This window comes from Geotrypetes seraphini, chromosome 6, assembly GCF_902459505.1.
Source record: "Geotrypetes seraphini chromosome 6, aGeoSer1.1, whole genome shotgun sequence".
Lineage (NCBI taxonomy): Eukaryota > Metazoa > Chordata > Amphibia > Gymnophiona > Dermophiidae > Geotrypetes > Geotrypetes seraphini.
In genome coordinates, this window is record NC_047089.1 from 170,806,120 (window position 1) to 170,833,394 (window position 27,275).

Below are 27,275 nucleotides of genomic sequence, written 5' to 3' on the forward strand. Positions count from 1 at the left end.
CCGAAGGGTAACACCTTGTACTGGTAGTGACAGTGATTGATCATGAAGCGGAGGTACTGTCTGGAGACCGGATCGACCGGAATGTGAGTGTATGCCTCTTTGAGATTGAGGGAGCATAGCCAGTCGCCCTGAGTGAGAAGAGGGTAAAGAGTGGCCAGAGAAAGCATTTTGAATTTTTCTTTGACTAAGCATTTGTTGAGATCGCGAAGATCTAATATGGGTCTGAGATCTCCGGTATTTTTGGGAACCAGAAAATAACGGGAGTAGAATCCCTGCCCCTTCTGATCTAGAGGAACTTCCTCTATTGCGTTCAGAAGAAGAAGGGATTGGACCTCCTGAAGGAGGAGGGAGGACTGAGGAGTGTTCAAAGCAGACTCTTTTGGAGGACTTTGGGCAGGAAGAGTCTGAAAGTTGAGAGAATAGCCGTGGCGGATGATGTTGAGGACCCACTGGTCCGAGGTGATGATCTCCCAACGGCTGATGAACAGAGAAAGACGTCCTCCTATGGGTTGAGGCAGATGGGCGGATGGTAGAATACTGGCTATGTCCTGGAGAATGCAGTCAAAAGGGTTGTGTAGACTTCTGCTGAGGAGGAGGCTTCACCTGTTGTTGCTGTTGTGCAGGATGTGGTTGACGTTGTTGCTGACGTTGGCGTCTAGGTTGCTGGGGAACCGATGGTAAGGGTCTAGCAACATAACGGCGTTGATAGGCTGATTGTTGCCGAAAAGGCCGGGCAGGTGGAGTCTTCTTCTTGTTTTTAAGAAGAGTGTCCCAGCGAGTCTCACGTGCTGATAATTTTTGTGTGGTTGAGTCAAGAGAGTCACCAAAAAGTTCATCCCCTAGGCACGGAGCATTAGCCAGGTGATCTTGATGGTTGACATCAAGTTCCGATACTCTCAGCCAAACCAGGCGCTGCATGGCAACAGACACTGCCGTGGCTCTTGAGGTAAGTTCAAATGTATCATAGATTGAACATACCAAGAATTTCCGAAGCTGGAGAAGGGAGGAAGAACACTGACGAAAAGCAGATCGTTTGCGGTCAGGTAAGTATTTCTCAAAAGAAGCTAAGTTCTGAATCAGGTGCTTCAAGTAAAAAGAGAAATGAAAGGCATAATTACCTGATCTATTTGCCAACATAGCATTTTGGTACAACCTTTTTCCAAATTTGTCCATGGCCTTTCCTTCTCTGCCAGGAGGGACTGAGGCATATACACTAGATTCCGCAGACTTTTTGAGAGTAGACTCCACTAATAAGGATTCGTGCGGGAGCTGGGGTTTATCAAACCCAGGGATGGAGATAACCTTGTATAAGGAGTCTAACTTACGAGGCGCCCCTGGAATAGTTAAGGGAGTTTCTAGATTCTTATAGAAAGTCTCCCGTAAAATATCATGGAGGGGCAACTTCAGAAATTCCCTTGGAGGCTGGTCGAAGTCCAATGCATCCAGGAATGCCTTGGATTTTTTGGACTCAGCCTCCAAGGGAATTGAAAGAGACTCGCACATCTCCTTCAGAAAAGTAGTAAAGGAGGAATTGTCTGGTTTAGAGGGTGGATCATGTATAGAAGGATCCTCCTCACCAGAAGAAAACTCACCCTCAGAGTGTAGTGGCTCTTTAGAGTCACCCCAGAGGTCAGGATCCCTAACTTGAGAACTTCGATCTCGGGAATCCGGTGTCGAGGGCTCAAGGTGTCGGGATTTACGCACCGACTTGCCCGACCGCAAAGAAGTGGTACCGGGAGAGGTTAAGGGCTGCAATGGTGCCGAAGTTTGGACAGCCTGATGAAGAGCTCTCGGTTCCGGTGCCAGTACCGGCATGGAAGTTGAGGAAGCTGAATGGACCGGTACCGACAGAGTGGAAGCGGACAATAGAGGTTGTTCCACTGGCGGTACCGGTGGTTCAGACCGGACCGGAACTGGAAGTTTTGGTGCCAAGAGAGCAGGGAGGAGTTGCTGCAACTGCTCTTTAAGCTGCACCTGAAGGACGGCTGCAATACGCTCGTCCAAAGAAGGCACCGGTACTGCTTTCTTTTTCTGCGGTACCTGTGGTGCTGCTCGACGCCCAGAGGATGAGGAGGCAGATGAAGATGCACTCACCTTTATAGGGGCGGAGCATTTGCGTGGGCGCCTCGTGGTCGGCAGGACTGGACTCGCTGCCACAGCGACCGGAGGGCGCTTGAGCGGGGAAGGCGTCTTAGCTGGCTTACCTGACTGGTGCGACGCCGGAGCGGTGTCACGCGGCGTCGAGGAAGTAGGTGCCGATTGCGAAGGAGCTGATGCCGGTGTCGATGCCGCAGAATCAGCCATCTCGGGACCGAAAAGTAATTTTGTTGAATTTGTCGATTTTTCAACGTGCGTTTTTTCAAGGTAGCACAACGGGTGCAGGTGGAAGCCCTATGATCCGGACCCAGGCACTGTATACACCAATTGTGCGGGTCGGTCAAAGAAAGTAAATACGGCCTCTGCCAAATCGAAAGCCGAAGCTTCGATGATGGCAACAGGCCCTGCCGGGGCGAACCCGAGAATAATAAAATAAAGTTTGTTTTGGTTTTTTTTTGACAAAAAAAAGTAGGAAAAAGAAAAGAAGGAAGAAACTCTTCCGATACAAAAATCTCGCGAGTTGGAAGGCGAAAAAAGGGCTTTTCAACGGCCGTTGAAAAGAACGTGTCTTCTTAGCTCCATGGAAACTAAGAAACTGGGGACCGCGCGCCTCCGTCGGGCGGGAAGGCACTCACGCGTGCGCGGTGCGGCCTACTAGAACTTTCCAAGTTCTTAGAGTGCAATCACTCTAAAATTATCCTTACCGGGGCTCCGTCGGTGCCGTCACCCATCAGTCAAGAATATGCTGCCTGCTTGTCCTGGGATAATCACTGCATTGATACTTGAACATGTGCACTCCCCTATACACCCCCAAACCCATTTGTACTGGCATATAAGTGGCTCCTGCAGCCATAAGGTCTATTGGGGTGGTAGTTAAGTGGGTCTAGGGGATTCTGGAGGTGGTTTGGGGGACTCACCATGACTTATATGGGAGCTGTATTGAGGAGAAGCCATGGCACCCTTTTTGCGAAGTTCACAACAGTGCCCTGTAAGGTACCCCACTATTTAGGTGCTATGTCTGGGTGTTCAGTCCATCACTTTGCAGACCCTCCCACGTCCAACAGGGCTTGTTCTAGGCGTTTTTGACTTGGACGAAAAGTTGGACGAAAATGTGGTATAAAGATGGACGATTTAGCGACTTGGGCGATCAGATCGGCAGGACGTATAGTTAGAAGATTTTTGAAACAAAAAAAATTTTGGACATATTTTTCAAAAATGTGTCCTAGGCTGTTTTTTACTTTGGACGACTTGCGAGTTAGACGAAAACGGACTTAGACATTCCTTTTGATTATGCCCCTCAAAGTGGATTGAATTGTAGAGAAATAAAGTTGTTTGGATAAAAAAACATTAACAATAGTTGCATTCATTGTAGTTGCAGTACTTTTAATTTTTACTCAAAAGTATTATATTAGGCAATAACATTTTTACTTTTAAGTACATTTTTTAATATGTTCTTCACTCTGCTTTTACTTAAGTATTACAATACACATTTATTTTTACTTTTACTTAAGTACTTTGACCTCATATTTTGGTACTGAATCATTCCATTGTTTTGGAAAATTAACGAAATAAAGAATAATACATAGAACCACTAGATGTCACTATTAGCCAATGGCAAAGGTTGTATTTTACTGCTAACCATATGGCACTACTGTCCCACAGCTACATACAGTATGTTGCTTTACTTTCTACCAGCCATTGGCAGTACAAAGCACAACCAGAAATAAACTGCTCATGACTAGGGACTAGATTCTAAACATGGCGCTCTGTTCTACGTATAAATGGTGTTCAATATTAGACACTGTTTATAGAGTAGCAGTTGGTAGCAAGAATCACATCTAACTTTAGGCTTAGCCATTTACACCAGCTAAAACGTGGTGCTAATTCTAATGCCTAAATTAGGCATGGAAACCCCTCCCCCCCTTATTCTATAATCATGTGCATAAATTGAAGGAATGCTCATGATCCATGCATGGCACGCCCATGGTTACGCTCCATTTTTGGAACCGCATGTAAAATTTACGCACAGATCTTGGGCTTAAAAATATGCACATACATAAGTCCAAAGTCAATAATTGCTTAAGATCCCAGTTATCAGCACTAATTAGCTCATTATTCAATTTAAATGTTTGCACAAATTGGGAGCATACCCAAATTTTGCATGCAATTTTTAGCATTTTTAATAGAATTAAGATGTAGGTGGCATTGTATATAGTAACCATTGAGAATGCTATAGAGGGGCACAATCAAAAGATACATCTATGTCCAATTTGGACGTTTGGCACTAGATGCCCAAACTTGGCAGCGGGAAAATGACCATTCTCAAAAAAATATGTCCAAATTTTTTTTTTTTAAGAATAGTCTATCTGGACGTCCAGGCTATTGTTCATCCAGACCACCAGGACATCTGTCTTTATACCACATTCTTGACCAAAATTTTGCCCAAGTCCCAAACGCCCAGAACAAGACCATTTGGACATGGGAGGGGCCAGCATTGTGATGGATTGGCCATCCAGACATAGTAACAGAGCAGTGGGGCACCTTACAAGGCACTGCTGTGAACTTCATAAAAAGGGTGCCACATAAACATGTCACCAGAACTCCCTTATAGGTTATAGTGAGCCCCCCAAACCCACTATACCCACCTGTCTACAGCCCTAGTAGCCCTTATGGCTGCAGGTGCCACATATATGGCAGTACAGTAGGGTTTTGGGGGGTTTTGGTGGGCACACATGTTCCAGTGGTTAGAGTGGCTTATGGTCCTCCTGGGTTCTCCTCTCTAGGGTTCACTAACCCCTCCACCCAGCTATTTAAGAGACCCGTGTGCAGCTCTACTCGGGATTTCTATCCTAGGTGCTGATGTTCTGGAGACAGGTATGTATGTTTTTATTCCAATATTTGTGGGGAAGTGAGGGGGGTCAGTGAACACTGGGGGAGTGTGTGTGTGTGGGGGGGGGAAGAGTCTTTACTTTATCTCTGCAGTGGTTATCTGGTCACCTTGGATACTTTTTGGGCACTTATACCTGTTTTTACATCGTCTAACTCATGACATATACGTTCCATCCAGGAAGTCTCGTAAAACCTTCAATTATCCCTACAGGACAACTAAGTCTAAATTGTCCCACATTCCGCCCAGATCCCGCCCAATCACTCCTCCAAATATACCTCTTTCAGCTCTGGGCGCACAGCGGCATTCAGAGGTCTAAAAAGTCCCTGGATACGTCCAAAAAATAGGTTTCATTATCGGCACTTGGACAAGTGCTGACTTGGGCAGGTTTTTAGATGTGTTTAAGTTTTGATTATGAGCCCCATAGGGTTCGATCACTAAGTTTCATAAAACATTCAAATGCACTTATGATTCACTAAAATGCAGCTTGGGGAGGGGTGGGGAAGGAGAGGTAATGTGATGGGAAAAGCAAATGGAGCATGCATGCCTCATGGAAATATTTCCAGTTCTGTGTTTTTTTTGTGTGTGTGTCTGTCACTAGGAGAGCAGAATAAAGGGAAGAGACAGTTTGAAAGTAGCAATTCTCTAACTGCTATGTTTCGGTGCTGCAGGAGCAGGAACTCTTCTCATACAGATGAAGGGGGGGTGGGGGGGACTTCATTTCTCTGGAATCCCTAGCAAGTCAATGTGTCTTTTCACAATTGCTCCCCCATGCCAAAATTGGTCGTGTTCCAATACATTTTAAGAGAGTTATTTTGCTCCCAGACACATATACAGATAATCTCTTGTGTATCTTTTCTTTCCAAAATTCCTTTCAGGATGAAAAGAATAAAAACATGTTCAGGGCTATCCACTATCCCAAGTACATCTTTTAGTTCTGAAAAAGATGTGTTTATTACCTTAGATTTATTTAAATTTTCCTCTAGGTTTCCAATAATCATAAGACATTTCATTAACAGTTATTAGAATAAGGATATGCTTTCACTTTAAAATGAAATGGAAATAAAATCAATTTCAATTTGGGGCATTTCTAATCTGAAACTAAACAGAAAGCAATAAAATGTACTCATATTTCTTAATTTTAGCACATGCTAAATCATTTTAACTTGGACTAAATGATTTTAGCATATGTTTACCCAGGGGTGGCTCAAGGCAATCTGCTGCCTGAGGCGAGGGATGAGCTGGTGCCCCCCACCCCCCCCCCGCCCCCAAGCATCCAAAATGGGAGTGGAGTAAGGACTGCCCCAACTATTAGGCAAGACTGGCCAGCTTCTTAGAGGGTAGTAGCTTCAATAACACAGTAAATGACACCACTCCTTTTAGGCCCAGGTCACCCACGTTTAAAGCAAAACAATAGATCCTGCCAGATAAACTCAAAGAGCCATATTTCTCGCCACACATATTTTAACCTGCTTTTCTGCAAAAACACAAAGGAGATATATGATGCTCAAATAACAAGGAGCAAAATGAGAAAGAAAAGCTCAGTTTAACACACCATAATAAACTACTAACTACTACAACTACAACTAATTATTTCTATAGCACTACCAGACGTATGCAGCACTGTACAGTCACGAAGAAGACAGTTCCTATGAGCGTCAGAGAAGTGCAGAGAATCCAGCGCCAGCTGCAGGTAAAAACCCCTTTTACACTTTTCTAAAAGGGGGGAGGGAATTAGTTATATAGGAGCTGATATTCTATCTCCCCACAACGTGCAGATCAGAACTAAAACATTTCTCCATGGAAGTCACCATAAAAACAAAAAAATCCAGATTTTCATGTTATCTGAGCAATATTAACACAAAGCTCTCCACTACCAAGCACATTGTGAAATACAAAACCTGACAAGGGGATCTCTCTCTCTCTATATATATTTTTTTAATTCATTATTCATTTAAAAAACTTACAATAAGTGCAACATAAGATAAAATCAGTTTATACTTTAACATCACTTAATAATCTATCAAAATCCAATTCAGATCCAATACCCCCACCCTCTCCCCTCCCCCAACTCGGATGTGTGTATTCAAGGGGAAAAAGTAATATTCATTCTTTACAATATTTAGTTAATGGCTCCCAAACATCCTGAAATTTCTTTAAATTCCCCCGTTGTATAGCTATTACCCTTTCCATTTTAAAGATGTGACACAAAGGGCTCATTTTACGAAGCCGCGTTAGTGGCTTCAGCGCGCGCGACTTTTAATCATGCACTAACCCCCGCACTATCCAAAAAACTACCGCCTGTTCAAGAGAAGGTGGTAGCGGCTAGCGCGGCCGGCAGTTTAGTGCGCTCTATTACCTACGTTAAACTGCTACCGTGCCTTCGTAAAAGGAGCCCAAAGAATTCCACCAAAAACTGTAATTCAGACGGTCCCAATTTTTCCAGTTTTTCATAATATGCTGTATGGCAACCCCTGACATAATGAATAAAAGTTTGGGGCTCTATATTTTGTACTGAATACAGTACAATTAATCTTTCCCAAAGCTAACGTATTTCAATTAATGCAGTAAATTCCAAATAAAACACTTTATTCTACCTTTGTTTTCTGGACGGTCTCATGTTCTATTATGTTGGTTCCAGTTACTTGTCTGTTTTCCTGTCTTTCTTCTGTTTCCAGTGACTATTGGCTCTTTTTCAATTCTCCTCTCTCCTCCTGCCTTGTTCCCTCGATATATAGTATCTGTCTCTGACAAACTGTATTTTCCTTTTTAGCTCTTTCCTTTCTTTTTTTGTTTTTTGCCTATCCACTCAAATTTCGCCCTACTTCTTTTTACTTTTCACCTACCTATCAACTTTCCATCTCCTCTCACCTCCTAACTCTCCTATTTCCCATCTTGCCCTTTCCCAACCTCCTATTCCTATTTATTTTCCATTACCACATGTCTGTCCTCTGTGCTAGAGCTGCCTGATTCAGGGAACAATTTTATGATTCGATTCAATTCACCCTGTTGAATCAATTTTTTGATTCGATTCACTTTCATTGACACATCTTTTTAAGTTTAAACATTTGCCCTTCTCCACCAAGTCCATGTCTCTCTCTCGCCCAATTTTCCCCCTCCACCAAGTCTTTTTCTCTCTCTCACCCTTTCACACCCTCTTTCATCTCTCCCTGACCCCCTTTCACCCCTTATGACATCTATCCCTTTCCTGCCCCCTCTGTCCTTCCCCAAGGCCAACTCTCCTCCTGACCTCCCCAAGTTCATCTTTCCCTATCACCCTTCTAATCCCCCCCCCCCTCTGCTATCTGTGGTAGCGATTCACAGAGCTACCCCGTCACCAGTCTCAGGATCTCTCCACTGTGGCCTGCCCTCTCTGACAACATCCTGTTTCTGCTGGGGCGGGCACAGTGGAGAGAAGATACTGGGACCGGTGGCAGGGTAGCTCTGTGAATCGCTACCACCACCCGGCAACTTTTACTGCAAATTGAAAGTAGATGCTTGGGGGAGATGGGGAAAATGCCGATTGGGGGGAAGAAGGGTGAAAGCATTAGATACCGGGATGGGAAGCAGCAGACAGACTCGACCAGTAGGTAGACTGGCCGGCAGCAAGATGCTGCTCCCTCAAGAGTGCTGCCTGAGGCTGCCACCTCAGTTGGCCTCATTATAGGGCCTCCCTTGTTTTTACAACATTTAGGGGTAATTTTACTAACCTGCAGTAAGCATGCTCACCACAGCAAAAATGGCATATCGCAGGATGTGCTGAGGCATTCCATGATAATTTTGTCATGTGTGCATGCTGCCCATGTGCTAAAAAATAAAATGTATTTCTTGGTGCACAGGGAATGTCTGGGGGCAGCGAGAGGGCATATCTATACAAATTGGTTAGTGTATTGGCATATTAATGGAGCTCTGCTTTGAATATTTGGGCTGGAGTTGTGTACTGCTATGATTGTAGCCATGTGCTTTCTAAGTGGAATGTACTTTCCGGTCTACAGAATTTACTAGGAAGAATGATTTTGGGCTGGTTTTTGCACTGTAACCAAAATCGAAGCCAAAATTCGGTCAGCCTCTATTTTACGCCTCATTTTCTCTTGTGCCCTTTGCACTGCACCACTCACATTACTCTCGTGATGGTCCTGAATGGAGGGAGTCATAAAGCTATAATAGATCATGCAGGTTATCTTTCAAAAAAACTTTGAAGCTGACAAGGTTAATAAGTCACAACTATCATAATACATTAGTTCTTATTACAGGTCAAAACCTTAACTCTGTAATATTAAAATCTGTCTTCCAAAAAACACTCCTCTATGTCTGGCCTTTTGAGAATTTTTTTTTAAATATGGTACACACTTTAGCACTTTGAATTTGAAAAAAATAAATCTCTCAGCTGATTCAGCAACTATTTTAACTGAGATGGGGGAGTGATTGAAGATAGTTATTGTGTTATGTGTGGAAGGTGATTAACCTTATAATTCATCATATTTGGTTACTAAGGAAGTGACAAGAACGGCTGATAGAATTATCTTCAAAAAGAAAAAAAAAAAGAAAAGAAAGGTTACCTAAGCATAGACTTGAAATAAATGAAGGCTCAGTTCCCAGTAGTTTATCATGTCTTTGTTTATGGAAACGATAGGAAAGCAAAGGAAAATTCATCATTCAGTCTGGAAAATAAGGGTGTTGGAAGGAAGTAGCCCCCAGCAGGTAGTTGTCACCCTCCTAATCTAGTTTCCAAAATAGCTTGGAAATTATAGTATAAACCCCATACTAAAGGCAAGACATACTCAAGATCTCCACATCTGAAGAAACAAGGGCAGGTTTCTTCCATCAGCACTGCTATCATTTCGGTTTATTTTCTTCAGATCTGCACACATTAAATACGTTTATACTTTTTAGTATACCAAAATATTTTTTTCTTTCATAGATTTTTCATCATACAAATTGAAGGATAAGAGTATAGGAGACACCTAAAAACATATCTGTTCCTAAAGTACATAGGAAGCTGATTTGCACAATCTCTCCCACAATAACTGAACTCTAGAGCTGTTAATCAATAGATTTTAACTATGTTAATTCTTCTCAATTTGTAGAATTTCGAATCATTGTAAACCGCATAGAACTTCACGGTCCTGCGGTATATAAACTGTTATTATTATTTTTTTTTTTTTTTTGTGTGTGTGTGTGCAACAGCACTGCTAGTCTTGATCCTTGGGTTAAACCCCCCAGTAGTTGCTAAGGTTGTAGAGAGCCCACTGTTTGTTTCCATGCTCCACCAACTCAGTCTTACTCTCTATAAGCAAGGAGTAGAGAGCTTGTCTGTTCTGCTTGCGTTTAATCTTTATTATTTTTGTTTGTTTTTATTATCCGATTGGAGGCTTTGTGCTGCAGAGGATCCCAGTCACCCCGGTGCATCTCTGGCTGCAAGATGATACAGACTCTCAGGGCTGAGGTCTGTAGCCCACAGGCACATGCCTCATATGATTCCTGTGTGGCCAGTCTGCATCAGTACTTCTCTGAGCTCAGGGTCCATACCCTTGGGAGCAATTTCACCCCAGGTTCATCCACAGTGGGCTTAAGTGGCTTTCCCCAGGTTCTGTCCACAGTGGGCTTGCACATAGACTAAGTGGGTCCTGTGGTGGTTTATCCTATGATGTTGTGCTGTTCCGGTGGGGGTCTGAGGTCCAGTCCCATATCGGAGTCTAGATGGCAGTCCAAAGAAACAAGCCATCTGTTGGACTCCAGGGTTGTCAGAGACAGAAATCTTCACTCATCTCTGATTTGAGGTTTCCCTATGCAGCTCCAGGACAGCCGCATGGCACAGTGAGTAAGGCTATTACAGCCTATGGGGAAAATTGGAGGTAGGAGGTCCTTAAAAGTTAGTTTTGAAGGTATCTGAGGATTTGGGATCAGGTCTTCCACGACCCATAACCCCTTCTGTGCATTTTTTGTGTTGACATTTTTCTCCACGGACCGTTTTAGGCACTAGAATCACTATTGCAGTGGCCATCTTGGATTTTCCAATTTTATTTTAAAAGCCTCCATCTACCCCAGTACCCCTTATTTCCAACAGAAAACAGTACAGATGGATTCTTCAGGTGGAGATTCTTTGGATTCATGTCAGATTTGCGGCAGATGTCTATCTGAAGGGGTCGTTGTTCCATGTGCCATGCGGTGTGTGAGGGGGCAGGAGCTTTGGGCTTCGCCTTCCCTTCTGCTTCTCATGGCTTAGGTGCTCAGTTGGAGCATTTTCTGGGCCAGAAATTCCGGCAGGAGCCAGATAAAGCAAACTTGGTGTCCCTGGCAAAGCACAGCTGCATGCTGGTGGACAAACACCAGAAGCTTGTACGGTGGACCCTGCCAGGACCCTCTGGGAAACATGGGCAGTAGTTCACTTCTGAATTCATACACATGATTTATGAAGCCTTTCAAAAGCTGACCTAACCCCACCGGAGCCTCAGAAGAAGTAGTGCCAGTATTTTTAGCAAAAGGCGCAGGGTCCACCATAAGAAGCCATGCCGATTTCATGGGGACCCAATCTCTGGTGGACTCAGAGGTGAAGGTTCAAAGTTCATGCCTTTAATTTCTCATTCAGGGTCCTCAGCTCTGGGAGATTCAGCATCTCAGCTGAGAGGATCTGACCATGATCAAGTGGCAGCCCTGGATCTTGGAGAGGATCTGAGGGTGTGAAGGTTATTCAAATCCTCTGGCCTGCAAGGTGCAATGGCGGGTGCACTCCAGGAGCTAAAGTTGAGCTGCCTCAAGCCTCCACAGCTCAGTGCTTGCTCATGAGTAGCACCAAAGAATAGAATGCCTGTTTTCCCTCACATCCAGAGATTACTAAGATGCTAAAAGATCACTGGAATGTTTCCAAGGGACCTGTATGGTAGCTAAGTCCATGGCTAAGCTCTGCATGATGGATGCTGAGTTTCAGCAGTGATGTGCTACACCTAAATTGGATTTGCTGGTGGTGCAAGTTACGAAGTGCACTTCACTCCTCAGTGAAAGGGGAATAGTTCTCAAGGACACACAGGACCGCAGAATAGATTTTGTCCTCAAAAGACAATTCAAGGTTGCTGCGCTGGATCAGAAAGTGGCAGTGGCAGTGTCTTATATTGCTCAGACATGCCACTCTTGGCTAAGCTGGGCTATGGATCTGGACAAAAACGCTAACCCCAATTTCTCTTGGAGGGTGTTGATTATGTTGTGGAAGCTCTGCATGACCTTTTCAGGGTTTTGAGCAAGGTCTCAGCTTATGTCGTCTCTACTTACAGAATGCTCTAGATCAAGTAATGGGTGGAAGACTCTCTTAGCAAATTCCCCTTTCAAGGACAGTTGCTCTTTGGCAAAGGTCAGGACAATTTAATGGCTAGTGCGGTGGATCACATGCCGAAATCCTTACCAGATAGCAGAACCCAGAAAGCAAGGGGAAATCTTTGTGATTCCTGGTGGTTTTGCTAGTATTTGTGAGCATCCTCCAATCAGAGGACATTCCGGGACCAGAGACAAAAGTATGAGAGCACCAGTGTCTCCAAGGGTCCAGATCCCATTCCTCTTCGGCTTCCAAAAAACAGCAGTGACACCAGGATTTCTTCTGTTCCTCCAAAGGTAGGGGGCAGGCTGGCAGAGAACTGGAAGGCTTGAACACAGATCTCTTCAGATCACTGGGTGCTGGAGGTCATTTGGGAGGAGTACAAGCTAGAATTCTACCGGCTCTTTCAGGACCACTTTCTCAATTCTGTGGCAGGGAAGCCAGAAAAGGTGGCCCGGGTGTGGGCTACAGTTTAGAGACTCATTGCTCTAGGAGCCATGGAGCCTTTTATAGTTTGCATATACCATGTTAATATTTCCATTAGCATTAGAGAACAGCAAAAATATTAACACTGGAAGCATGTAGAAGGCATATTAGGAGGCCATAAGTACTCCTTTATTAAGACTGCTAGCTAGATAATGCATCTTTGTCCATGTCCCACCCTCCTGAAAAAAAATAACAAAAACAATAAATAGCATATGATTAGCATGTGCTGACGGGCATATTATCTTTTTTTCCATATATTAAATGCACATTAGACTTAACACAGTTTTTCTTCACCCAAAGGGTCGTGGACAAATGGAATGCGCTCCCGGAGGAAGTGATCCGGCAGAGTACAGTACAGGGATTCAAACAGGGATTGGACAGATTCCTGAGGGAAAAGGGGATCGTGGGGTACTGAGGGAGGTGCTGGGGTGTTGTATAAGTATAGACAGCTCACCAGGTCGTGCAGGTGCAAGGCCGGAGGGTTAGGACATTGATGGGAAGATAGGACTTCGATGAGAAACCTAGGGGGCAAGGGGGCCCCTTCTGGTGATTAAGGCAGGTCATGACCTGTTGGGCCACCGCGGGGGCGGACTGCTGGGCGGGATGGACCTCTGGTCTGACCCGGCAGAGGCACTTCTTATGTTCTTATGTTCCACTAGGAGAGCTCAATCTGTTTTCTTGGCCCAAAGCAAGCATTTTTAGGAAGATGTGTAAAAATGATGTGCTGCCAATGCTGATTGGATTTTATATATATATATATACTAGTCTTATAGCCCGTTACATTAACGGGTGCTAGAATATATGTGTGTGTGTCTCTCTTTATTTATTTTTCTCTCTCTCTCTCCTTAGCCGCTTTCTTTCTTTCTGTCTTTCTTTTTCCTTGGCTGTCCATCACCACCCCTTGCCTGCTCCCCCTGTCCATTCTCCCTTCCTTTTACCTCCCCTGTGTCCACCACCACCCCTTCACAGCTCTCCTTATGCAGCAGCAGCCCTTCTCCCTTTTTAGCTACCCCCGTTTTAGCTCCCCCCTGTCCAGCAGCACCTTCCTTCTCCCCCTGTCCAACATTAGGCCTCCGTTCCTTTTTCTTCACCCACCCCCCTGTCCATCAGCACCTTTTTCCTTCTCCCCCTGTCCAGCAGTAGGCGTCCCTTCCTTTTTCTCCCCCCCTCCTCCTTCTTATCCATATGATACAGTTACTTTGCTCTGCCCCTGATCTGAGGTTCCCGACAGCCGCCCAGTTGCACCCATTGGAAAAGTTCCCTCTGCGGCTTCCCGCACCCTTCCTGACGCGACTCCCGCTGTCTTTCTTTCTGTCTGTCTCTGTCCCTGGCCCCCTTTGTCTGTTTGTCTTTCTGTATATCTCCCTGCACCTGTGTCTTTCTTCTTTTCTTTCTGTCTCCCTTCCTCCCTTTGTCTGTCTGTCCAAAGCAGCATTCCCTCCCCCCATACCAGTTCCCTGTGCACCTGCCCCTGTGTCTTTCTTCTTGTCTTTCTGTCTCCCTTCCTCCCTCTGCCTGTGTGTCCAAAGCAGCATTCCCTTCCCCTCCATTTCCCTCCCCCCACACCAGTTCCCTGTGCACCTGCCCCTGTGTCTTTCTTCTTGTCTTTCTGTCTCCCTTCCTCCCTTTGTCTGTGTGTCCAAAGCAGCATTCCCTCCCCCTCCATTTCCCTTCCCCCACACCAGTTCCCTGTGCAGCAGCATTATTGTTTCCTCTACCCCCTTTCCCTTCCCACAGTCGCGACTACAAACTTGTGCCCGAGTCCTTTGCCGGCGGCCCCCCTTCTTTTTCCTTCCCGCGGGTCCGAGTACACATGGCGATTCAAGCTGCGTGTCCACCAGTCTTCACACGCTACTTCGGGTCCTTCTACTGGCCTGATTTACTCTGGCACATCCGGAGCATATCAGGGCAGTAGAAGGGCCCGAAGCAGTGTGTGAAGACTGCTGACACGCTGCTTAAATCGCCAGTCGGGGCCGCGGTAAGGGAAGGGGGGGCGGCGGAAATCTTCTTCTACCTTGCCTCTCCTCCACCGTTGGGAGTCAGCGCCAGGAGCTTTAACGGCTTGCTGTTGGTCCGCGTTGAAACAATCCCGCGCCTCTTTGAGAACTGTGACGCCGCTGGAGCCGGGAGACGACGGAGAGGGCAGGGGGTGAGCCGCGCATGCGCACTTCCTAGCTACAGCTCACAGAAAACGGTCCCACGCTTAGGAAGTGCGCATGCGCGGCTTACCGTTTTATTATATTATATATATTTTTTTTTTTTGTAATATTATCACTTATGAGAAAATGAGAAACCAGATTATGAAAATCAGACAATAAAGTTTAATTTGGTAGATGTTGGACCATTCTTACAAGGATAGAAATATAAACTTCACGTTGCAATATGTAACAATCACTGTAATAAAAACTGATGCATTTCTGGCTTTAATATAATAACAGATATAAAAATAAAAGAGAAATAAACATGTCCTTGAGAACCAGTCCCAAATATTCATCACCCAAGATTACCAATGAATTTTCCCCCCCAAATTAGAGTCATTAGTTATTTGACATTATGCCTGAGGCACTCAATGTGGACAAAAAAAAAAAAGGGAGTAATAAATACATGAATTGTCACTTTTAATGCCCTTATGAGAAATGCATTAGGTATCTGTTGGATGGATTACTGTAGCAGCCATTGGCTTATCATAGTATTTCAAGGGGCCGCTGAAAAATTCTCAGCCCAACCAACAAAGCTAGGGCAGTCTCCATCGAGGGCTATACACTTAGTCCAGAGATTTTCCACTTTCTTTGTTCTGTATTTTTCTGACGGAATGAAAAAAGTAGAAAATTACCGGACTATGGGGCTCATAATCAAAACTTTAAAATGTCCAAAAGGCAGCCTAAGTCAGCAATTGGATGTCTAACTTTCTGGACATGCAGCAGCACTTCTAAGCTGCTGTGCATCCAGAGAGCAAAAGGGCATGTTGTGTTATGGGCGGGAGTCAGGCAGGCTTCAACCTGGACATACACTAGCTATAATCAAAGCTTTCCTAGAGGGAACTCAGATGGTGGCAGATAGACAGGTTTGAGTTGCGTCTAAGTTTTACAAAGGGGTCCAAACTGACAAGAAGACCATTGGAGGATTTAAGGCCTAACGCCCCCTTACATCTCCAATGGTCATGACCCCCCCCCCCCCGAAAGAGTGAATAAAATACCTGTAGGCTTCCCATCAGCTGATCATGGCAGAATGAATCCCCATTGGCTGAGCCGGTTTTGTGGATTCCTGGCAGCTCAGCTGATGGGGATCCCCCTGCAAGGATCAGCTGAGCCATGGAGTCCTACATCCCTCCCCCTGACATCCCAACATCGCTCTGATATCCCCCACATCCCCTCTCACATCCTGACATCACCCTGATATCCCATAGCTCCCACGATATCCCCTGACTTCCCCGCCCCCCCCCCCATCACACACATCCCCCAACATTCCTGGGCACCCCTCCCACATCCCCAGAACTTCCCTCCCCCTTACCTTCAGAAGAGCAAATGGCAGGAGGGAAGCTTACTCCCTCCTGCCTACAGAGCCGCGTGCTGCAAATGATGGGATTTCCCCCTCCCAATGCCTTCTTAATGAGTTCCTATGAGTGTCGGGAGCAGGGCAGAGTATTCAGCGCAGCAGCCTGCACTAAAACACGCTTCCATGGTTTTGTAAAAGGGGGGAGGGGGGGCGGATAACGGCCAATGAAATTACCTTTTTCCAAGTTTGAATGCCAGCAGGTAAGATATTCCTGGTTAATTTAAACTCACATTTTTCTTTCTTTGTATTTGACTCATTTTGAAATCTACGTTTGTCATTTCAGCAGCCTTTCTCAGAATGTCTGAAGGAGATTAAATATAAATTTCACATGAGCTTTACTGCAGAAACTGAATTAAATTCATTATTCAGAGAGAAGGAGTGAAGCCAGTAGCTATATAAGATACTGACAATTTTATGAAAAGCACATCACAGTTAGTATATGTCATGAGATCAGTAATTAAAAGCCTACCTGGCTTTAGTGCTGCTAAAAATGAGGGGCTGATAGTTAAAAGTAAGTATCTTCATAGCCTTAGCTGCTATATAGATTTTTTACTGGTTGCTGCTATCCATTAGGTATTCTATGGCACTAAATGGGCGGTACTAGGGCAGTGCATGATTTGAGCAAATATGGCAAGTTATGCAGTACAGCCAAATGCAAACTGGTATCCAGATAACTATATGAATACAATTAGAGCTAAAAAAGCTTTAACTATCCAGCTAGAGGTCTGAATATTACCATTATCTGGAAAGCTGTGCCTTGGCCTGCTGAGTCTCGATCTTCAGCACCCCTTGCTATTTGGACAGCAGTTTGGAACTTTCATGATTAATTTAGTCCATGGGGTGATTTTACTCATGATTTATTACCCCTTTGAACACTAAAATGCATATTTTTCTTTTGTAGCAACTTTGTGCCATTGACTCCACATGCCACTAAATTGATAAAATTAATCCAATGGGTTATTTTGGAAATTGAGGAGAATTAGGAATTATTTTGATCATTGTCAATTTTGTCTATTAGTTTAGGCTTTGTTTTTATCACTAATAGATTATTGCAATATCACTTTTTTTGGATTGTCCTAAAATAATACTGCACAAATTACAAAAGCTGCAAAATACAGCTATTAGGCTGATATTTGGGTTGCAAAAAAGTGACAGAATTACACCATATATGTTAAAGCTGCAACTGCTCTCTGTAGAAGCTAGGATTCAGTTAATATTTTTCTGTTTGATGTTTAACATACGTCAAGGGGAGGTACCATCTTATATGCCCCTATTGTTGTGTTATTCAGATACTACATTATATAGGGGTCCTTTTATTTTTTAATAAAAATTCTTTATTAATTTTTATAATTTTTGACATTCACATCAGTCAAAAAAGAGGAAAAAATACGATGCAAAGAAAATAAAGAATACAAAATCCAAATCATATATATCAGGCAAATATTATATTAGTCCACAATCTATATATATGGAGACAGAGCTGAAAATTACTGAGATTTACCAAAGGAAAAGGGGGGTCCTTTTATTAAGGTGGCTAACCGATTTAGCGGGTGCTAAATGCTAAGATGCCCATTGGAATATAAAGGATATAAACATTCAGGGCTCCTTTTACAAAGCCATGCTAGGGCCTTAACACGCGGAATAGCGTGCGCTAAATTGCCACGCAAGGTAGCCGCTACCACCTCCTTTTGAGCAGGCAGTAGATTTTCGGCTAGCACGCGCTAATCTGGTGCGTGCGTTAAAAGTGCTAGTACACCTTTGTAAAAGGAGCCCTTAGCGTGTGCTAAAGTGGTTAGCGCACCTTAATAAAAGGACCCCATATCCTGAGATAATACACTTCCTTTCGATTTGTGGAGGTAAGAGGGTTAAAAAATACCAAAATGTTTACTTCCACTGTAGCCTATCAAGCTGCCATACTCTGGAGAACTTTGCCAGATCAGATTACGGTAGTTCAACAAATGATTATAAGAGCTTTAGAAAGGCCTTGAAATCTCATTTGTTTAAGGAACATGTTTTGAAAAAAGTGGTAATTTTCTTAATGTTTTTATTGTATTGAATATTGTCTTATCTTTTTATGTTAACCGCTTTGAACTTCCTTTGAGGTATTTGCGATATACAAATAAAAATTGTATTGTATTGTGCATACTAGTTAGATTTTCAGAAGGAAACTGTGATGAATTTGCAGTCCTGAAGGTACTTTGTATTCACAAACAGGACTAATTAAAAGTGAATTTTTTGTAACCTCCAAATTTTCAGCTTTGAAACCAAAGAGCTGCTTTTGTTTTATGGGGTGGGGGTGGAGGGGAGGGTTTGGGTGTCTATTAGATGATAAAGCAGCTTTTTCCCTGATCAGATTCTTGCTAAATCTACATGGTTAATTACAAGTATTTTTTTAATGGACTGTCCTCTAGACACTTGTCCAAAGTTATTAAAAGTAAACCATTTCATATCTAAAAAGATGCCTTTTATCTTGAATGATCTCTTTCACCTTACCATTTAACTATGCTGGCAGTCACTTGGCTATTAAATCTTTCTTAATGAAATACTGTATATGTAATCTGGTACTCCTAGATGACATCTTTTATACAATCGCCACACTTTATGCAAACTTAACTCTTGCAACCAATCCTTTTTTCCTAAATAATTTCCTCATTATAGTAGTCTCTCTCTTTTTTATAGTTGAAAACTACTACACTAATTTTACTCCATCTCTCCATCTGGTGATTATGTCAAATTTGGCCATGCTAAGATCATTATCTTCAAATAGGAATAGTTCCAAAACTACTACCCCTTGCACCAAGCTCTGTGTTCCACTGAGAATTGGATCTAAAGTTGTTTCTTCTCTTATCAGTCTCGGGATCAGCTGCTCCATGAAGCAGCTACTAATGACATCTAGGAACTTTATGTCCTGGTGAGACATGTGGAGCTCCATTGTACATAATACAGAGAGATTGGAATTACGATGTCTAGGAAGGGATGTGCTCAATTTGAGTGGTATTCTATAAAAAGATTTGCTGATATAGAGGCTTTTCTTAAATACTTGCAGGAGTGCACATGTAAGCAATAGCTATAGTGAAAGCAACTATTTTACAATTATACATTTAAAAAAAGCTGAATGGTGTAGATCTGACAACATCCACATGGAGGTGTTGATGCTTCCTAGTGGAGGTGTGATGATTCTGCAACTTCATTGTGTAAGCTGTGCCACTTTCATGTGTAGCTGCCCTTTTTTAAAACCTATACATGTAAATGCCACCAATTAAATAGTAAAGCTACAATTTAAACTTGGTGTCATTTTAGAGGTACAAATAAACTACATTTTTATCTCCGTATTCACGGGGGATGTGGCGGACCATAGGCGTGAATACGGAAAAACCGTGAATAACTTTTTAAATGTTATTCATAGTTTTTAGAAAAAGCCTTCCGTTTTTATTTTTGGAACCGCAAATAACTTTTCTACAGTGATTTCTGAGCAGGCAAGCAAGCAGCAATTTCTGGGCAGGCAAGCAGTGATTTTTTGGCAGGCAGGCAGCGATTTCTGGGCAGGCAGGCAGCGATTTCTGGGCAGGCAGGCAGCGATTTCAGGGCAGGCAAGCAGCGATTTCTGGGCAGGCATGCTGGGAAGAAGCCTTTCTCTCTATGGATGATGGGAAGCAGCGTTTCTCTCAGTGCACACTGGGAAGCATGGAAACAGCAAATTTGTGGGAGAAAGCATGGTAGTAGCAATTTTCAGAGTGAATGGTAAGCGATACACTTTTTTATCGGTACAGTAAAAGGAAAAAGAACTTTAATGATGATGCAATTTTGGGGGGGCGGAGTCAGCTTCTGAAAAATCACAAATAAGTGAAACCGCAGATACGGAAACCACGGATACAGAGGGAGAAGTGTACTTGGAATGAAAAAGAATGACTCCCATAATCCCTTGTGTAAAGCCCTGGCCTAAATGAGAGCACTTTTGTACAACCTATGCTTGCCTTGAACTGGTATAAAACCCAATGTGAATATATATAATCATTCAAAAAAGTGAAGGAAATATTGTGCTAAAAAAAATATACACACAACAAATGAACACAAAAATGGAAAGAAATATCAACTATGGAGGGGAAAAGACTTCAAATGATCCTGTGCCCAAAACTCATGGCTTGGTTCAAGGGCACTTATGGGGACAATGGTGTTATCATTTGGAAAAAAAACAACCCTCCTTCTTTGTCTAATGTGCAAATAGTGAAAAAATATATTTTTAATAGTTTATCATAATTAATAATATTCACCTAATTCACAAGGTATTAACCAAACAGCCATATAATTCATAAAATCTGTACTTAAGAATCTCCAGCAGCAGCAAAAAGGTTGGGGTTGTAATAACAACTCAGGGTTAGCATGAAGTGCATGGAGGTAGGCCTGATGTATAGTCCATTCTGCTTAGTTTCTATTTTGGAACCTGTGCATCAGAATCTTGGCTGTTCAAAAGGAGTGTTCTTGTTTTTTTAAATTAAAGTATTTTCTCAGGCAGAGTTTGAAAATATCCTACAGTTCCTGATGAAGGGGTGATCCCGAAACCGAAACTATTTAGAATGCTGAAAATTTAATGAGAAATGAGGCATTTTCACATCTTATTCTCCGAGTGCCGACATTTGGCAAAGATGCCATTAGTTCAGCAAAGATAAGTCCTTTCAGCGTGAACTTCTGTGCAGTGTAATTCATAAAGTGATAGTTTATTTTGTTTACACCACAACTGGGGCTGGAGAGGGCAAAGTGGGGGGTGGGTGAAGAGACTACAAAATAAACCCACCAGGACATTTGAAGAAAAAAAATGCCCGATTGGGCAGGCAAAGCAAATCAAATCAAAAAATCAATTCAATAGGCTGAATCAAATCGAAAAACTTTTCCTTAAATTGGGCAGCACTATTGGAGAGAAAAGAGAAGGCTGCAAGGGGGGACGGGGAGAGAGAGGGAAAAGAGAGACACAGGCTGGAAATGGGGAGTTAGAGAAGAAACACTCACTGCAAGGGGGTAGAAACAGAGAAAGGAAATAGATGCTTGCTGGAAGAGGGAAACATGGGAGAAAAACTAGATATAAAGGGTAGAGAGAAAGAAAGAGGGATAAGCTGCATGGAAAGGGGGGAGTTGATAAATGAAAGAAGGAAGAAAGAAGAAACTACTTGGAATGGGGTAAAAAGAAGGGGGGAACTAGCCCAAAAAAATGTAGGGCAGATGCTGCTGTGGAAAGGGTGGAAAGAAATAGGGAGATGCTGCATTGAAAGGGGGAGAAGAAGGTTGCTGGAGAGTAGAGAACAGAAATGCTAGAGAAGGGGTAAAGAAGGGAGAGGTGCTAGCTGAAAAGAGGGGGAGATTCTGCCTGGAAGTGGGAATAGAGGGATCATGGGTGCTAGAGCAGTGTTTTTTAACCTTTTTACACTTATGGACCGGCAGAAATAAAAGAATTATTCTGTGGACCGGCACTGGTCCGTGGACCGGCGGTTAAAGAATATTGGGCTAAGTCGTGGGCCAGACCGTACCCATCTCTACCCAATCTCCACCCCAGACCCCACCCCCATAATAGTACTAATTGCACCTTGCACGTCCTGTGCCTCATCTGGAAGCCTTCCCTCTGACGTTGCCACGTCAGAGAGAAGGCTTCTGGCTCAGGCGCAGGATGCCTGTAGGAGCCACTGCCCGTGGCTTTGTGCACTGAATCAGTTAGGAAGAGGGAGCTGACTCGAAGATAACGCCGCATCGATTGCACCGTAGACCGGCGGTTGAAGAACACTGTTTTGGGCTTTATGCACGTGCTGGCCCTGTGGACCGGCAGGAAATTTCTATGGACCGGTGGTTGAAGAACACTGTGCTAGAGCACCCCAATATTTTTTTGCATCACTGCTCAGAGATATCAGAGCTGAAATCTCCAGATATAGAGTTGCAGAGGAAAGCAGGAAGTAAGGCTGTGTCTCTGCGGCTATTGCTTCCACCTCCCCCTGCAGCCAATAAGCTGCAAAGGAGGCAGGACCATTGTCTTAGGAAACACAATTGGTCGGATGTCTTTAGCTAGCCAATAGGGGAATGCAGGACAGATGGTTGGTGTCTACTTCTCCTATGCTACTTGTGCTGCCTCCCGGCAATGGGCTTATGGAAGGGAGCAGAAGAGAGCAACAGTGTAGGTCAGTCTTCCTGTCTTTGGTCTACCATAGAGAAGAGAATGGCCAGTGGGAGCAGTCACTGAGCCAATCGGCAGAAGAGGAGCCAGGGATCCAATAGGCAGTGTCCCTGCGTGTGACGTCATCGACACCGATGAGACACACGCAGGAGACACTGGTGCCTGAGGTGTTTTCCGAAGCACCAGCTTTGGCACCTTGGGTGGCGGTCCCTGCGGCTCCGATGCTCCTTGCTGGCAGGCGGAGGAGAGAGCGGAGGCCGCGGTAGGGAGTATGAAATCCTTTATTTTCAGCGCTCTAATCTTGAGCGATCGTTTGTTCATTTGAGCGCAGTGAGCGCATGAAGACGTCCTGTGGAGGGGACCCAGGTAGCGGATACAGGAGGCGTGCGGGTCCGTCGCCGACATCTTGAGGTCGCATGTGGAGCAGCGTTTAAAGCCAGGTTTGGCTTTTTCAGGCATATTGTAATGAAATAAAAGTAAATAAAAGTTGAAGCGATAAGAGAACGGGTGGACCCGTTCAGACTACCGAGTCGGGTTGTATCGCGGAAACTTTTAAAACTGGGTGTGCCGGTTGGGGGTGGTCTTATATAGGGGCCAGGTGGGCTACTTGAGGGGGGGAGGGCTAGCACATGCGCAAAGCTCTTTAGCTTTGCAGCTCTTAGACTGCCGGGTCGGCTCCGTCAAGGGGACATCACCTACTTGTGTGGCTGTAAGATCCCTGTCCAGGGAGAACATGTTGAGGGAGCCACCGGGAAAGGAATGAGGCAGTGATAAAGAAGCAGGGAAAGAAAAGATTAGACACAGGCACTGATTGTGAGAGAACAGATATGACGTGAATGTTTGCTGAGGGGGGGGGGCATGGGCTGTGATACAAAGAGAAGTGAGTGAGGGATAGACTGAAGAAAAAAACAGATGAGGACTGGGAGAGGAAGTGTGTGGGTTTCAAAGAGGAGGAGGCTGATAAGGAAGATCAGCTGAAAAAAGTTCTGAAATCAGGTTGCAGGGAAGAAGCACTAAGGGGTGAATAAAGGGATGGAAGTGGTAGGAGGGGAGAGACTATGAAGAAAAAAATAAGAACAAGTAACAACAAGATAATTTTTAGATTTTTGTGCTCACAGTTCAAATCTGTCAACTGAGTGAACCCAAGAATCACTTATTAGACTGGGTAAGTTTTGGGTAGTTGCTAGTATCTGCCTTTTTCTTCCAACTTTGTAGTCACTGGGGTCAATAAGGTATTTCAGTATAAAGATGGAAAGGGGGGAGGAGGTTGTGGAAGCATGGAATACCATGAACTGAAAATTTCCCTTTCTCTTAGCAGCTCTGATATTGAGAGGGCTATGGTCAAAAAGATGGAGAATGGAGAGTAGTACTGTTCCCATTACTACAAAAATTAAAATTTTTTTCCCCATTATGTGCCACAGGAGGTAGAAATGGTGGGGGCATTGGTAGGGTTACCAGACATCCGGGGTCTGTACGGCTTTTCAAAGCCTGGCACTTTGACCAGGTTTTGAAAAGCTTTCTTCTACATCGTGTCGGGCAGGAGGGCATTCGCACATGTGCAGACGTTCTGCCTGACGAAAGCAGGCAGCGGGGGGGGGGGGGGGGGGATTAGTGGAACTGGATGGGCCTGGGGGCAAGTCTAGGGATCTGAATTTTCCAAATGGAAAATCTGGTAAACCTAGGCATTGGGCTTTGTAAGCCTAAAGAAGTAGCATAGCAATAGTAGAATGAAGTGGCAGGAGACCACTGGCAGTGCTGGTAGAAGGGATTTGCTGCCTCACAACAATCTGTGTGTTTCCTGGTTTGGCCCACTGTCTTTCTTATTGCTTAACTGCTGAATTCTTGCTCCCCTCTTTGCTCTTGGTGAAACTCCACAACCATCTCCCAAATCTCAATTTAGCTCTATAAGCTGGATGTTTGTTCCTTGGCTACCAAAGCAATATCTTGCAGACAGCCCAAAACATTGGCTTAGTATGAGTGCATTCTCCTATGCCCTGAGCTGCTAGAACATGTGATCCTTGCTGGACTTCCAAAGCTCACAGTGAGCATGTGGCAAAGAATCTGATGTGGACTCTTCAGGCAGGAAGGTGGCCATTGGTCTGGAATCTGCGAGTGTCAGGGTAAGTGCAAAAGGGAGTAGGGAACTAGTCCCAGAAAACAGAAATGTGCCTTGAGCCAGGAAATGATCCAAGCCTATGGTTCTAGGAAGTCACAAACTGAAGATGAGTCAAATCTACAAGAAAAGGAAGTCTCACCTGTAGAGGAGAGTGAGAAGTGGGAATCAGTAAAGGGGTGGGTGAGTCAAACCTGCGTGGAATGGCAACTGTCTAGGGAAAAGTACATTGGACCTTGCTGGGGAGCGGAGAGAAATAGAAAGCTGGGAAAATGAGAAGCAGAACAGATTACAAAGATTTAGGGAGCAGAGCAGACCAGGAGAAATTAAATTTCCTTTCGTCAAATATGAAGCATCAAATTATGCCTACGCAGGAGGGAAAAAAAAATCAAAAGTACACAGGGAAGATGGAAGGGGGAGATGATATTAGGGAAAAATGAAAAAATTGGGGGAATAGAGTGTGGTGTAGATAGACTGAGGGGAAAGAGGGACTGGTTGGAGAAAAGTGTTATAAATGGCCGGGATTTGGAAATCTCTTCATCTGGTAACCCTAAAATTATATTTACAAAGGTACGCCGGGGGGCAGAGAGGAAGAGAGGTGCTAGTGCTGGTGCCAGCAGTGAAAAACTCAAGTATATGACGTATCGCTCATGGCACATCCGGAATTTTTTTTTTTTTTATTGGATTTAATACATTTACAATATCATAAAGATATCAAGGGAAAAAAGGTTTCCATACAAGTTTTCAGTACAATAAATAATACAAAAAACAATCCTTTACAAGCCCACTAAAAGGGGAAACATATTGCTTATTTAACCAACTAAGTATTTAAGGAAAAACAAAGAAATGGGTTGAGTTCCAATGAACCCAAATCATTCCCAACTAAATTAGGACATTTTAGACATTCCTACCCTAATTCCTCATCAGTAAATGAAAAAGAAAAGAAATCTCACTTCTGTTCACGAGCTACCAAAAATCGTTGCAGTTGAATGGGATCCCAAAAAAACAAATTCAGTGTCTTGTATCTTAACCAAACATTTACAAGGAAACTTCAAATAAAATGATGCCTCAAGCACACCCGGAATCTTGACGTGGTACACAGTTTGTGAGACACTGCTCTAGTGTTTTTAGAGTGCAGGATACCATCAGTAACAAGTACTACCGTGTTTCCTTAAAAATAAGACCTAGCATGATTTTTGGGGTAGGTCTTAATATAAGCCCTACCCCCAAAATAAGCCCTAGTTATATCGACCCATGAAGCCCCTCCCGAATGTCTCCAACACTCTCTGACTCCATCCCTGGATTCACTGGCAGCAATGCTCCCTCCCCCCCCTGCTCCACTCCATACAGCTGAATTCCACTGACCCTCCCACCCATCCCCCCGCACAGCATCTTTCCATCTCTCCCTCCCATCTGAACCTCGCCGACCTTCACACCGTGAAACCGGCATATTTCCCTCCAAACAACAGCGTCAGCAACACTCTAAACTGGCTACATCATGGTCGTCTCTCACTGGGTCCTTCCCTCTGCCGCATCACTGATGATGTCATCAGTGACATGGCACACCATGGCTGCCCCACCGTGGCTGGCACGTGGATGACCCACAAGCCTTCCCTCTGTTTTCGGAGAGGTTTCTGGGCCAGTTACGTGCAGCGTGGAAATCGCTGCCTGTGCCATCCCTGCAAGGAGTGCCTCTGAAGACTGAAGGAGCGAGTGTGGCTCGAACATGAACTGGGTCAGCTTTAGGGGGAGGGGCGGGTGAGCAGGGATGGGTCACTGGCAGCAGCAGGGGGCAGGCAGGAAGACGAGATCCCTGGCAGGGGGTGGGTAGGAAGGTGAGATCCCCTGTGGCAGCTTCTACAGATGTGCGGGAATATCCTCCGTGGTGGCCAGGCTGCATACCCCCAACAAGCGCCTATGTACCCCTAAGGGTATGCGTATTTAGAAACACTGGTTTAGCATACCAACTCTATTGCACTGGAAAAAGAGATTATATTCTTACCTTGATAATATCTTTTCTAGTAGGTAGGGATGGTATACTGAAACCACCACTACCCCTCTCCGCCCAGCAATTTATCTGATGTGCCTGCTTTCTGTCTCAAGCTTAATAGCTTCAGAGCTAGATTTTTCCTGTCAGTCAGACTATTGGATTATGAAGTCTGTTTATATGATTGAAAGGGAGGAATGTTGAGCTGCATATATGCTCAGGCTGTTATGTTCTTATTAACTTGTATTTTATTACATATATTGTTCCTCTTTGAGGCTTGTTAATGTTTTAACTACATTACTGTTCATTCAGTGGTTGTTTCTGAAATTCATCTGAACAGATCAGTCACCTAGTTTCTAGGAATTTTCCTTACTCCTCCTTCTCCTGTCTTCTTCTATAGAGCTGTTGTTAGCTTTGGTATGAATTGAAGGGGGCAGCAGACACCAAGGAGAAGGAGCTGAAACATTGTGATTGACATCTTCAGCAGAATGCTTGTGAAAATGCATGGACCTAATGAGGAATGATCCTCACTCATTCCTGCACATGCAAGCTCTGAGTTCAAAATGACTGCTGTTACTTCTAGCGGAAATAGCGCAAGACTGCCACTAGAGGTCATGGCAGTCATTTTGATCTCAGAGTCAACCTAGGAGCAGGTGGGGATTGATCCTATCTTAACAACCCACTTGACCA

The 27,275-nt window shown here is 44.2% G+C and overlaps 1 protein-coding gene across 4 annotated transcripts in view; it reads right to left on the reverse strand.

The window, feature by feature from the left end:
- Positions 1 to 27,275, reverse strand: part of PIGA (phosphatidylinositol glycan anchor biosynthesis class A) — an 89,558-nt gene that overhangs the window by 60,132 nt on the left and 2,151 nt on the right. The gene's annotated exons all lie outside the window — the stretch shown is intronic.